At 39.1% G+C, this 12,912-nt stretch overlaps 1 protein-coding gene across 3 annotated transcripts in view; it reads right to left on the minus strand.

Moving 5' to 3' along the window:
• Nucleotides 1-12,912, minus strand: part of EPN2 (epsin 2) — a 70,636-nt gene that overhangs the window by 22,076 nt on the left and 35,648 nt on the right. The gene's annotated exons all lie outside the window — the stretch shown is intronic.

The raw sequence follows: 12,912 nt of genomic DNA on the forward strand, positions 1-12,912 counted from the left end.
CACTGTGTTTCACTTCTATACAGCTGCTCTTGCAAGCCAAGAATTACAAATACTGGGCCTTATCCTGAGAGGCACCAAGGACTCACCACGCCCATTGACATCAAATGAGAACAGAACATGCTCAGCTCCTTGAAAGATCAGACTCACTTCCACGATGTCAACAAACAAGATGACAGAAGTTATAAAGAGAGATTTCTGGAAGAGTTTGAGAGCCTAGAGGAAAACTGTGCTTGGAAAACAAGGGATTAATTTATTAACACGGATTATAATACCAAGAAATACTGAGTATCTGACCACAATGGCTGCTAGATAAAATAATGCCACAGCAAATCAGAGCTTTAGAGATGGGATCACTGGTTTCATAAACTATGTGGTTAATCATTCAAGAGATGTTTTAAGTACCTGTAACATGTACCAACATTCCAGCACAGTAAGATACTTTGCTGAGAGCTAGCCAGTACGTAGGTGAAAAGGGATACCACCCACATTTTTATAAACTAATGCCCCATCTCAGTTTGGATACATAAGTAATCTAGGTTTCAGAGTAACAGCCGTGTTAGTCGGTATTCGCAAAAAGAAAAGGAGTACTTGTGGCACTTTAGAGACTAACCAATTTATTTGAGCATCCGATGAAGTGAGCTGTAGCTCACGAAAGCTCATGCTCAAATAAATTGGTTAGTCTCTAAGGTGCCACAAGTTCTCCTTTTCTTTATAAGTAATCTATTCACACATACAGTTTATAAAATAGTATTATTCTCTGCAAAAACATTTCATTCAAACAGATTAGTAATTAAAAAGATTAAAAGTTTAGTATTAAGAAATATCTTAAAGGTAGGATGCAATATTTCATAAACAGCCTTGTTTAAAGAAAACGATAGCAGGTATAGATATTTGTATTATAACTACTACAGAAGTCTTCTAAAGGTCAAGAATTTATCTGCTGAGAATTAGTTGCAAACCTATGCTATCGTGTCATTATACAGCAACGAAAAGCAACCAAAGATGAAAGACTACATGCTAAAAAAAATGCTTCTTTGTGTGTCAAAGCTGCCTTTTTACAACTGTAACATTTGTATTACAAAAAGAAAAGGAGTACTTGTGGCACCTTAGAAACTAACCAATTTATTTGAACCTAAGCTTTCGTGAGCTACAGCTCACTTCATCGGATGCCTTCAGCGAAAAATACAGTGAGGAGATTTATATACATGCAGACCATGAAAAAATGGGTGTTTATCATACACATTGTAAGGAGAGTGATCACTTAAGATGGGCTATTACTAGCAGGAGAGTGGGGTGGGGGGAGAGAAAACCTCTTGAAGTGATAATCAAGGTGGGCCATTTCCAGCACATAGCTCATCTTAAGTGATCACTCTCCCTACTATGTGTATGATAAACACCTATTTTTTCATGGTCTGTGTGTATATAAATCTCCTCACTGTATTTTCCACTTTATGCATCCGATGAAGTGAGCTGTAGCTCACGAAAGCTTATGCTCAAATAAATTCGTTAGTCTCTAAGGTGCCACAAGTACTCCTTTTCTTTTTGCGAATACAGACTAACACGGCTGCTACTCTGAAATTTGTATTACAATAGCAACAAGACACTCCGATTAGGTTTAGAACTCCACTATGTTCACTGAACAACTATTAACTAGTTTTTGTGCTCTGTCACAGATTTTTCTGTGTACACAAACATTGTTTTACCAAGGCGTGACTGATGCTGTTTAACATTTGAAATATCCACTAACATTTTATTAAAAAAAGGTAAAAATTCATTTACACTGAAAGCTAGATTACCCAGGGAGTAGGAAAAATGGATGTTTCTTCTAAATAGCACAGCTTCGTGTTTAAAAGTTAAATTGCTAAATGGCCTTTTCAAACCCAGTTTTTAATCACCTTTTATAAGTGTATTACCCCTCCATCTGATTCTAGCCAATAACATTTCCTCAACTGGTATGAATTTTGCCTTTTCAGCAACCCTTCTCTCTGGCTGGAAAGTCACGCTAGAGGAAGTCTATGCTGCGGAAAGTTAGCTCCAGAGCAACATGAGGCAGTTCCCTTTCCTCCCTACTCTCCGACTCAGCATGCCATTTCCATTGCATTCCAATTCTAAAGGAGTGATGGATGAATTTAAGACCTGAACTATATACTCTGACACTGTACTGATCCTTTGACTTTCAAACCAGTCAGCCAGGCCCACTACTTTGAATTCTAATGATATCTACATTATTTAACCACTGCAACCTCTGCCAATCTTACTTTCTCAGACCTCTTCTCCATATATCCAAGTTTTGACTGCTTCAAAAGTACCCTTTACTCCCAAAAAACAAGGCCAAAAGAATCTAACACATGGGAAGAACCTCCAGTCTTCTACAAATCTTAGCATGCCAATCACTAATCGAGATCTCCACGCTTCATTTACACATTTCAACCCACAGTTATATATATACACTCAGCTGAATTTCATGGAGTTGCATACTTACATCCCCATTTTTGGAGAGAAGAACGTAATTCCTTGAGATCACGGATTTTCAACCTTTTTTCATTTGCGGATGCCTAAAAGGTTTTGAATGGAGGTGCGGACCTCTTTGGAAATCTTAGGCATAGCCTGCGGATCCCCAGAGGCCCGTGGGCCACAGGTTGAAAACCAATGCTCTAGATAGAAAAGTCAAAAGATCTGAAGTGCTCTGAAAATATAAAAGGCTCCAAAAATGTTGCCAAGTGAATGAATGGCAAAGGGGAAGCAAAAAAGATACTAAGTAAATAACCAGCTTCATTCTTAATCACAACGTCATTCTTGCTTTTTTCTTTAGCTCTCAGCTTCTGCCTTTTGATGTGCTGCCTGTGCTCTCTTTTGGGTTTCTGGGGGTGCTTTGGTAAAGAAGCGAGTCATGCACTGCAACCTCTGCCTCGCTCAAGTTTATACTTGGGCTCATTTAAATATAGCATGCCAAACAATAGCAGCTGCCACGGAAGATCCTGACAAAAGCAGCAGTCTGAGATAGCATGGGCCTACCCTGTTAAGGGCTTTGCAGACCGGTACCAGTATCCTAGCAGTGGCTTTGGCAACAAGCAGGGAAACCTGTGAGTAGCATTAGAGTAGTGTGTTCTCTTAAGAATTTTTTTTTTAAATGTAATGCAGAAGCTGCAGTTTCCTTGTAAACTTCCGGTCCAATCACAGGTAGAGTGAATTACAATAGTCCAGCCTGGAGTAGATGGATATGTGGGGCACGGGGAACATGGAGTATTCTTGCTACCCAAATATGGAAAGCCACTCTTGATAACCAACATCAGTACAGAGCCCAGCAAGGTTAGGCGTCACACTATCTTGAACTTGGACAGCACCATATGCCCATGGGTAGTCCTCAAAATGCTTCTCTTCCAGCTAGCACCAGTCCAGCCTATCCTGTGATCATTTTAAACCAGCTGTTCCTCATCCAGGCTTTTATTTCCTTCGTGTATCATGACAGACGGAAGACAGTTCTGTCTAGGCTGGAGGTAAAGGACAAAAATATGCTGAGTAGTGCTGATTTCATAGCCCCACATAGATCATGTTTTGTCTTCTCACAACTGCCTCCGAAGGTGGAATATAGGTGTTAAACAGCAGCAGTGACTGGGGCATCAACATGGATCTGGGATCCAAAGGAACGAATGCAGGCAGATTACTAGTACAGGAAAGTGACAAGGAAAATACAAATAATTTTTTATGATTCTCCACACTACATAGACTATTAAACCCTTTCTACATTGCAGATGAAAGTATACTAACAAAGACTGCTGTCCGTGAGAACCTAGATTGGCTTCCTTGAATATTGTGCACAATGATTTTTCCCCCTCTACCAGTGTTCTTAATCTGTGCTATAGAATATCTGGTAGGGAGCTGTTGCTAGCATGGCTTCAAAATTATGTGGATGGGGCTCATTACGTTAACTCCTTTATTATTCTCCCCATCTCCCCTAGGAAAGGGCTTCTTATAGCTTGTGTTTGTAGTAATTCCAGCTTGTAGGGACATACAAGTTGCAATATCCCAACTATAAGAAAAGGAGTACTTGTGGCACCTTAGAGACTAACCAATTTATTTGAGCATGAGCTTTCACGAAAGCTCATGCTCAAATAAATTGGTTAGTCTCTAAGGTGCCACAAGTACTCCTTTTCTTTTTGCGAATACAGACTAACACGGCTGTTACTCTGAAACCTATCCCAACTATTTCCACACTAAAAGCTTCAAGAATGAGTGGAAGAAATTCACTCAACTCTCCCCCTCCCACCATTTCCTCCTATCTCCGAAAAAAGCGTGCTAAAGAATGACAATCTTGCCTTATAGCTCACTGTTCCCAATAGTGACCAGTATTCAGCAGTGCCAGGAACTGAACACAGTTCTTAACAAGAGCAAGCCACATAAAATGGCCTAAACATCTTTTAGAAGTTTCAGTAATTCAGCATATTTGTTTTTATTAATTTTAAATTAAAATTGCATTCTGGAGTTCCCATTCAAAGTTATTTTGTCTAACTGAAATTCTCAGCTGTGCTTCCTATTAAACACTGATGAAAATGTAACATCTTTAATTAAATCATGTGAGGTCCTTATAAAACTGCATTTGCACTGATGTGGCCATCAATAAATTCTTCATGAAAGAATTAAAATAAAATGCACCAGTGTTATTTAGTATTGACTTTTTTGTCCAGCAACTCCACTTTTAAATTCCTGCATTATCAGAACTGTCCCTGTATATCGGCTGGTTACTGCATAATAAGTTTTAGTTGCAAGGATCCAGTATAAAGGTTATTGCCTTAGTAACAGTATCTCTGCCACACAAAGAATCTCTTATACCAAAGCACATGACCATTAACTCAGATGTTTATGTAAGATGGAACTGAATAGATCAATTCTGACCTGTTAAGCTCTGCTTTGTTACTGCTTTGAGCATTTTCAGATTCAGGCATCTCTAGGCTTCATGGAAACAACTGTGTGGGATATTTGCTGTTACAGTGATAAATGCGATTGTCCTGCTTTCTCACCAAGTTTATCTACAGTATAAAGAAATAATTTCCAACTTCAGTTAATCACTAAAGCGGGATTCTGTTCTACCATCTGTCTTTATTACCAGCTATGACGTCTTTCATACGTATTTACTCATCATTTATTATATTTTGGTTATACCTAAAAGCCAGCTGGAGAACTCCAAAGGTTTCCATTAATATATCAGAGTAAACAGACTGACATTGATGTAAACAATAACACTGCTGACACTAGTAGAAAATCAGCCATAGAATAAAAATAGGTCTAGCATTTTCACCCAGATACTTAGACTACAATTTTTGGAAAGCGTATCTATACCAAGCCATTTTATATGCTATGGGCAAAAGAGTCTCCACCCCACTGCCCCAGGCACTCACTTAATGGTCCAGCTTGATTGTAAAGTCAATGGTATCTTCTGTGATAGGCATTGCTATTATGTGTAGATCATAGAAACTATCATGTAAAGAAAGGAGAAGTGAACTAATGCAAGACTAAAAATTGTATACCACCACCTGTGCACCATCCTGCTAACGGACACCAATCCATCTATAACCATACACAGATACTGTATGCTAGTCTAATCAGACAGTAATAAGGTAAACAGAATAATGAGGAAGTGATACTTCCAAAGAACCAATATCTAATCTCTCCAACTGTAAAATGTAGCATACAAATAGTACATTCTACGAGTTAATTTATATTCCATGAGTCTATTGATATAAAAGAGTATTTCGATGCCAGGAGGGGAATTATGGCATGTAATAAAGTAATAAAGAAGAAGTCAGATTTACTGCACAGTGTCTTCATAATCAACTTTGGAATGTCTCATTCCAGTTAGTGATTGATGGGAGAATAACTGACTTTATGGATTAACCTTGAAACTTCTCTCATTCAGATTCAATTTCGTTTTTGATCACTAAAAAAAGATTCATTCATTCACCGAAGAGCTCAAACCTGAGACCAGTACACACCCGTCAGATTTTTTTCAGTTACTGTAGCTCATGAAATACATAACATCCTATCTTTTTTGGTAAAAATACACCTACCTGGATACACGGTACATGAATATACAGATTTAAAGCGTCACTTCTCTGCTTTGCAAAAAAATGAATAGTTGTTATCCGATCCATTCTGAGAAACTGGTAAACTGTATTTTGAAAATCACCTAATATTGAACAGATCCCTACAACTTGTTTCAATTAAGTAGTGATTTTTATATCAGTTCTTTAATCCTCCCTTAGCCATATCTTGAGAGAGGGGTTTAAAGCATGTATTGTTATTGAAAAGTTTGATTACAGTAACAATATTCATCTTTGTTTTGAGTTCTAAATTCTCATTTAGGAAACCCATTTACTGCCTCAAGGCGAGAGGATTGTTTGAAACCAGGGCACCATGTGCACATCATGTTGTCCATCTAGTCTGCTCTGTTCACATAGGCTGTGCCAGGGTGTTAAAACATGTAAGAATCCTGCCCTGCAAGTGCTTCAGAGAGCAGGATTTTTGTCCATTGTCACACACTGCCTAGTACATACTCAGAAAGAGGCAGCAGATAGGCAAGGGGAAAATACAGGAAGCATATCTGGATACAATCAAAATGAAGCAGGGTACACCTCGTCTTGGGCCTAATACAGCAGTGTCCTTTAAAAGCAAGATAAAGTTTATTTCATTCATGGGGCAAGATGGGAAAGGAAAGAAAGAGAAGCTTTGTTTCAGAGTTCCTTTTGGCTACCAGCCCAACTAAATATAATACAGATATAACATTCTCCACAAAAATCAAGCAATTGACTTCTCTTCTCCATTTCTTCCCTCCACTTCTATGAATTTTCTCAGGTCTCTTAAAACGCTCCACACACACCTGATCATGCCTTCATACCTCCTGCTGTAGCCTAGTGTGCTTCCTGAGTAGCCACAGCAGATTGACAAGGAGAATCCTGGGAAGCTGTGATGATGAAGACAATGTGATTCTCAGGTGCTGCTGGGAGTGGGAGGGAAGGGAAAGGGGGCTAGTTTGAGACAAAAGAAAGGTCTAACTCCCTAAACACCTGTGCAACTTCTTGAGTCCTTCAGCAGCAGCTGAGAATCTTGCACACATGCCCCAGCTGGAGTGCAACACTGAAACAGACCAACATTGTTGCACTCTTATTCTGCTGAGGACTGGTTGACACCAGTACAATCCCAGAATAATGCAGGATTCCTGCAGTCTGATGTCTAATTTAGGCTCCTGTTTAAGGTGAACATTAAAAACATTGCTACATTGGAACGGTTGGTGGTTTCAGTCAAATTCTTAGAGAATAGGTTTCCATGTCAAACACCATTACCATTGACACCCATAATTGTGTTTTGTATTAGGAACACTTATCAGCAAGAAAGCTACGTACTGAACTGATCATTTCTCACAGAAATTTCTCACAGAAATTTTACGATATACCTAAATTGGGCACCCAAATCCATGGTTACCATAAAAAACTGAACTGATTTTCACACACAGCTTCCAATCACTTCAATTTCCTGGACTAAAAACTTTCCTTCTCACCCCTAGAGGTGGCCCACTGGGTCAGGAATGAGGCACATTGGTGGGTGGGGTGCTACAGGTAACTGTGCATCTAGATGCAGCTTTGGTTTCTAATGCTTTCAATCCAGCACTAAATCAAGAGTATTAATTTAACTTGAAATGAAGTAAAATTTTGATATAAGATTTCACATAACTCACTTCAGCATATATATAAGATTTTAAAGTTTACCAATTTTTAAGCAACTGCCCAAAATTTGAAAATTATCAATCATAGATTTAAAACTAGAAGGCAGCAAATCACCTTTGGTATCAAGGCAGGATTGTCAACATGATTGCCTTTTTTTAGTTTTACACTACACTACTGGGCTTAATTCGCAGATGACTTTACTAGGAAATAAAACAGCAAAAATATTCATTCTAACTGCCATTGCAAATATCAACACATGGATATTGCTACAATAATACATCCCCTAGGATTACTCCAGCTTTACAACATAATTATACAACGGCCCCTAAAGATATCTAAAGTAAAGCTTTGGGGAAAGGATATTATTTGAAATAGTGGATTGTTACGGATCAGCTGAATATACTTGCAGGGAGTCCGGAAATAAAACCTTTATAAAACATTCTCAGAAAAGTGAAGTATCATTTCATATTATGGAGACAACTCAAATTCTCACCATTCATTTCCTTTGAAATAGTATTTAACACACAAATTCTCAGCTCAACATTGAATATAATATACCACTTACACAACTCTCTAAAATACCACCCTACAAGTCTGTGTAAGAAATAAGTTAAAAATTGAGAATCAAGAGAAAAGTAATTTGGCTGGCTCAGAAAGGTAATGATACATACAGGCATCAAGCATCAGAGTTTTCCCATTTTCAAATCATAATATTGGTCCAATGAGAGAAAATACTTTGTGACTTAGGGCTTGTCTACACTTGAAACACTATAGCAACACAGATGCAGCTGCGCCACTGTAGTGCTTCCATGTAGACACTATCTACACACTGATGGGAGGGGTTCTCCTGACAGCACAGGTAATCCACCTCATCCAGCTAGGTTGATGGAAAAATTCTTCTACAGTAGAACCTGAGAGTTACGAACACCAGAGTTATGAACTGACTGGTCAACCATACACTTCATTTGGAACCAGAAGTACACAATCAGGCAGCAGCAGAGACAAAAAAAGAAAAAAGTAAATACAGTATTCTGTTAAATATAAACTACTAAAAAGATTAAGTTTAAAAAAAGATTTGATAAGGTAAGGAAACTGTTTCTGGGCTTGTTTCATTTCTTCTTCTGCATAGTAAAGTTTCAAAGATGTATTAAGTCAATGTTCAGTTGTAAACTTTTGAAAGAACAACCCAAAATGTTTTGTTCAGAGTTATGAACATTTCAGAGTTACGAAGAACCCCCATTCCTGAGGTGTTCATAACTCCAAGGTTCTACTGTTCTGACGTAGCACTGTCTACACCAGGAGTTACATCAGCTGAACTAGGTCATACAGGGGTGGGGATATTTCTCGCTCGAGTGACATAGCTGGGTCAACCTAACTTTTTAATCTAGACCAGACCTTGGAGCACTTTTCATCAGACTATCTACAAGACCTTTACAAAACGTGGTATTATCTCCATTTAAAGATGGGGAAATAGAGGCATGGGGTTTGTATCCACTGGGGATTTGCTATACATGCTATAGCCACAAATGTAAAAAGTGACCTTCCCCGATGCATTCTACCCGCATTGGAAACTGGGGGGCTCTTCAGATTAACCCTGACCAGCGAACATTTTGAAACACTTCTTGTCTGCACAAGATAACATCGCCAAGTCGGGTTTAACATGTTCTCTCCCAACACAGTGCACTTTCTTAGTTTAGACAAAGCCTTCCCCAAGCACTGCTGTGGAGCCAGCAAACTAGGGAGGAAAAAATCTTAATCTCTGGGAATCCTAGGCATTACTATGAGATTTCATGAGTATAAAAAAAATTCTAGATTGTCTATTTTAGTGTCTGATTTAACTTCCAAAAACAATAAGAATCCTGCCAATGATTTCAAAATCCCATCAATCTGGCTCATAAGTACTCCCAAGGTGTCTATCACTGTGGTATAATTTCTAAGCACTGATTAAAGAGTGCATGAAATTGTCTTATATTGGGCAGACACCCACCTAATAGCAAAGGCGACATCACAAAATTTAAACATCCTCAAATAAGGAATAAAGCTTTTTTGGAAGAAGTGATCAAGTTCACATGCTGTTAACTGTATGTTAATAGGAACATATATTAGCAATATCAGATAAAGAACTGAGAATGGTAGATTCAGAATTATTTTAGTGTGAAGTAAAATCATGTAAATGTCAGTATCTCCACAGTGGCTGGGAATTAGAGTTCAAGTCTGGTGTTATTTTAAAACTCAGAATTTGAGCTACAATTACATAGTTAAGGGTTTAAACAGGTGTCAGCAATTTTCCAAGAAATGGAAATGCTGCAGATGGTAAGTAGAGAAGCTTTAACAGTTACTGCAAAATAAGACTATTTGCAAGAACATTGTGTTGAAAATAATCTTCCAATTATAAATTTCCAATTACAAATACAAACACTTGAATACCTCTCCACCGCTTGTCAGTCTCCCTGTCAATCTCCTGCCAGTCAAGCAATTTTATTTATTTAACAACATACATTTCACATCACAGTACTAAGCTCTTACTGATCATCATTTGTAGATCACCAAATGCTTTACATCTATGGCTAAGCACCATCATCCCAGTTTTACATATGGAGAAACTGAGGCACAAAGGTTAAGTGACCAACCCAGTGTCACATATTAAGTCAATGACAGAACTGAGAATAGAACCCCAGTTTCCAACATCAAGTCTGGTGCACTGTCCACTGGACCCCACTACCCCTATTTTCATGACTACTCCTACATAAAACTGTCAAGTGAGCCCTTTTAGGTTTACTTTCATGAAACTCATCTCTCACGAAACCAGAATTATACGTGTGCAAGCCACATCACAATAAACGTCATCTTAAGTAAAAGGAATGTACACAAAAAGCATTTGATTAAAAATTCAGAGGTATTATCCAGAATTCCTATAAGCTGTCTAGCAAGAATGAAGCAAAATATTATCTACAAATTCTCCAAGCCAATTATTCAAGGAACTAATCCCAAATGTATATTTCTACTAATACAGCTAGATATAAGAGCAAACACCCAAACTTCAAAAGTACAAAATATTTTGAATAGCAATAAAACAAAAAATACTAGTAATAAATATATGAAGAAGTGTTGTGGTTATCTGTCTACCTGCACCTAAATAGCTACGGTGGCCTTAAGTAGAAGTTTGGAACCATATAAAAATCCACCCATAGATTAATTGGCTATGTTGAGGTGAACTTGCATTAAACTGTAGGGCAGAGTTGGACAAACTTTTTGGCCTGAGGGCCACATCTGGGTATGGAAATTGTATGGCGGGCCATGAATGCTCATGAAATTGGGGGTTAGGGTGCGGAAGGGGGTGAGGTCTCCAGCTTGGGGTGCAGGCTCTGTTGTGGGTCCAGAAATGAGGAGTTCAGTGCGTGGGAAAGGGCTTCAGACTGGGACACAGGGTTGGGGTGAGGGGCCCCTCTGGGGATGAGGGATTGGGGTGCAGGAGGGTGCTCCAGGCTCAGACCAAGGGGTTCAGAGAGCAGGAGGGGGATCAGGGCTGGGGTAGGGGGTTGCGGCACTGGAGGGAGTCAGGGGTGCAGGCTCCAGGCGGAGCTTACCTCAAGCAGCTCCCAGAAGCAGCGGCATGTCCCCAGTCCGGCTCCTATGCAGAGGCACGGCTAGGTGGCTCTGTGCAACTGTCCCGTCTACAGGCACATGGTTGCTAGCCAATGAGAGCTGCGGGGACGGCACTTGGGGCGGTGGCAGCATGCGGAGCCCCCTAGCTGCCCCACGCGTAGGTGGGACATGCTGCTGCTTCCAGGAGCTGCGCAGAGCCATGGCACACGTGGAGCGGGGCAAGTCCCGGACCCCACTCCCTGGCAGGAGCTTGAGGGCCAGATTAAAACGTCTGATGGGCCGGATTCAGCCCCTGGGCCGTAGTTTGCCCACCCCTGACTTACAAGGATATTTCCCAATGGCTTGCAAAGTGAAACGTTTACTCTTTCAACGTAGTTTAATAGAGCTACATGCTCAGACCATATGAGAAGAAAGGATAATACAGATAGACATAACTCATCTTCCTTTGAATGGTCTATGGATGGAAACCAGGATTTTCCATTATCTTGTATTTATTTATTTATTTATTTATTTAAAGCCTAAATTAATTCTACACTAATAGGGAAGACTTTAAATTTCTGGGGTTTTGTTTTTGGTTTCTTTTGCTCACAATGTAATACTCTGTGCCCCACCACACAATCTCCCACTCCCCCTGGTAATGGACACTGCTGCTTTGAAATAGTTTCTGGTTCTCTTTTCACCTGTAGATGTTGCTTTGGTCTATTAAGCTCAATAAAATGTAATTAATTTGTTGTTTGGATTGTTTCAAAGAATATTTTTAATACCCAGCAAAATGTTTGGTCATTAGCATTAACGTGTTGGGGACGCTATAAGCCAGAAGCTCCGGAGTTTCTAAAGCTTCCTTACTTGAGGGTGTCTGAGGAGCTCAAAAAAATCTTTGCTGCACAAGTGGTTCTGCAAATAAAGATGTGGAGAAGACACTCGGGTGCACAAGTAAAAGCAAATAATGATACACATGACACTAATATTTTGTTTTGAAAGAATGACCTGAACATGGTTCTGCTATCTAGCACACAATAAAATTCCTAAAACATAAAAGGAATAAGAATTCAGCAGGATACCTTCTCCTGCAGCATGAATATAGCAAAAGAAAGTTTGAACCTCTGCTATCTGGTTTAGTATGGCAAATAAAAATGTTTAAATATACCTACTTCGTTGAAGAATAGAACCAAGACATTATTAACATACCATGGTGAGGATCGATTCAATAAATCAATTCAAGTTAAGAGCCATGATATTTCGTCCTAATCTCCTAGCCAAGTATGTTTCGATTAGGTTAGTACTCTGAAGGGAGAGCTCAAAAGAAAACCTAATATCCTTGTGACACAATGAAGATGCTCTTCTTTCAGAGTCAATACTGAAACATTGCCCCAGCATGATAAAAAGACGTACTCAGTGGTTGGATGTTCCATGGTTTTTCTAATAAGAGGGAAAACAGGGGCTCGGAGTACTTGTGATCATTTAAGATCCCATGGTATTTTTCACAAGAAAGTAGTATTAGGATTGGTGCCTGATAAAATTCCAGTTAGGATAAGGACACTTAATGTGCTTTTCTCTGTAACTTTAAATAGATAAAAGTATTTTTCAT

The sequence above is a fragment of the Caretta caretta genome, chromosome 10 (assembly GCF_965140235.1).
Source record: "Caretta caretta isolate rCarCar2 chromosome 10, rCarCar1.hap1, whole genome shotgun sequence".
Taxonomy (NCBI): domain Eukaryota; kingdom Metazoa; phylum Chordata; order Testudines; family Cheloniidae; genus Caretta; species Caretta caretta.